The following is a 2232-nucleotide window of genomic DNA, read 5'->3' on the forward strand; positions in this document are numbered from 1 at the left end:
TCCTATACCCTATTGTTGACTGTTTGCCTTGACCTTCTTTTAGCACTCTTTCATTACTCGATCCATTACTAATATGAATGAAGCTGGGCTGAGACTGTCCCCTGGTTTTATTCCTCTTCTTAGGTTTATTACTGGCGATCTGTTTCCGTTTATTTGTACTTTAGCCAGTACATTTCTATATACTTTTATATGTACTTTTTGCCACGCTTATTATCTTTTGTGGGCTTTTCAGGTCTTCCATTACTGACCATATTATTTCTCTATTTATAGAATCAAAAGCAGCTTTAATATCTATAATAGTAATATATAAGTGTTGTCTTTACAACACAAAAATTCCTACCCAACACTATTAACTGCTCAAATCAACTTATTCTTTCACTAAAAAAAATAATTGTTGGAAATAATGGGAGTGTTTACTAAACTCATAAAATTTTGTGGAATTTATTTCTATAAAATATTTTTATTTTGTACAATAAATACTTTTCTCATCTGTTATCAATACATTATATAGGTGTAAATAAATAATTATTGATTGGTTATGTTATTTATGCCTGTTTACTGTTAATAATAATATTGGCTACGAGTAGTTATCTTTGGTTGTGTAGTCTTTTCCAGTTACGTCTAGCGTCTAGCAGCCTAACTTCTCAAAAAATATTACCAACGTCACTAGACAGTAGTTGTGTCTCAGATAACAAATAGACTTTACCTTTTCATACTTGATTGTTTCACTGTAATTCTTAATAAAAATGCCTGACAGTTAACATGTTCAGATGACGGATTTTTTGTCTTTGATGAAGGCAAATTAGCCTGAGTATTGTGATGGCATCGATAGTCTTTCTGTAATAAAAATAATCTATTTAATATCTTACAATATATGAATATATGTTTTGAACTTTAAATCAAAATGAACACAAAATTTGTTGCTTAGCAAAGTACTTAAAAATTCTCTCCAATGTTAATTTATTCATCCCTACAAAATATAAAACCCATAAAGTTAGAAAGTGAATTATTAACATCAATATTTACCTTGAAAACAAGCTTCATTTAATCATTTGGATAAGTTCTTAGAACTCTAAAATTTACTTGATTAACATTTTCATATTTTTTTTTGACAATTTTGAGCATCTCCTTGTGTTGTTATATATTAGCTCAAATCACTGCATTAAATGCGCCATCCTTTCCATTTATTTCGGAAAAATTTACCACCTTATACTCAAATGAGTCTGGGAGGAAGCTTTAAAAATTTATAAAATATAGGAAGCAAACAGAAAGTAATTTGTTTTATTATAAATATTACTATCTGTAAACGTTCCATAACTTTTGCTGGAAATAATATGGCTGTTTAAAAATGAATACAATAAACAAGTATAAACGTATAAAATAGTCTCAAAATCCAAGATTAATAACTAAAATATCAATATTTTCTTTTGTATACAAAAACAAACGAGAAAACAGGGTTAGGGTTGTTGTCTTTTAAATGACATCAAATCAAATATGTCATTGATTTGAATACGACCAATCACAGCCCGTAAAATTCGCCCATAACACAAGTCTAGTGGAAACTCAAATCATGCTCCCCGATTCCCACACTCGAGTCGCGCAGATTTATTCAGTTATTCGTCGATTCTACAGTGATTATTTCACTTAGGAGATTCTGACCGATAGAAAACTACAGAAATAAAAACTAAACTGATAATTTTTGATAATATCCCGTCGTCAAGTATATTACGTCAGACGCCCTTCGTTGCTACGAAAAATACATTCAGTGAGATTAATGACAACTAATGTTTTAAAAATTATAAAAGTGATGACTTTCAACCGTCAAATTTTTATAACAACTGTGTGTTTAATAATTGTACTAATTTGTACTTATATAAATAAATTACAAAAAAATTTTGGTTTTGAACAGTTTTATTCAGGAAATTATCGCAACAAATTACACTTGATCTCTTAAATTATTATCGAATTTTTGTCCTCGTGCCACTTTAACATAATTTGTTACTCGTCATATACAATAAATTAAAACTGTCAAAGTGTCACTCGGGAAAAATTCGATAATTTTAGAGCTCTTGTGCAATTACTACTGACAATGCAACTCATTCTCATAGGCAATATTGCCGAATTTAGCGCTTCCTATACTCGCCTATTTCCAATCAAAAACTAAACGTAGGCTATTACCTTACAGCCAAATCAAAACAAATCCATACTCGTAACCACTGTCGCTAGTATCTT

The 2232-nt window shown here is 29.8% G+C and overlaps 1 long non-coding RNA gene across 1 annotated transcript; it reads right to left on the reverse strand.

Annotated features, from left to right (window-relative positions):
• Positions 1-440: 440 nt before the first annotated feature.
• On the reverse strand, positions 441-1570 carry LOC126883411 (uncharacterized). Its single transcript, XR_007697639.1, has 2 exons — positions 1027-1570; positions 441-837 (listed from the first exon to the last, which is right to left on the reverse strand). It is a non-coding gene; the product is annotated as an uncharacterized LOC126883411 (long non-coding RNA).
• Positions 1571-2232: the final 662 nt, after the last annotated feature.

This window comes from Diabrotica virgifera, chromosome 4 (genome assembly GCF_917563875.1).
Source record: "Diabrotica virgifera virgifera chromosome 4, PGI_DIABVI_V3a".
NCBI classification, from domain to species: domain Eukaryota; kingdom Metazoa; phylum Arthropoda; class Insecta; order Coleoptera; family Chrysomelidae; genus Diabrotica; species Diabrotica virgifera.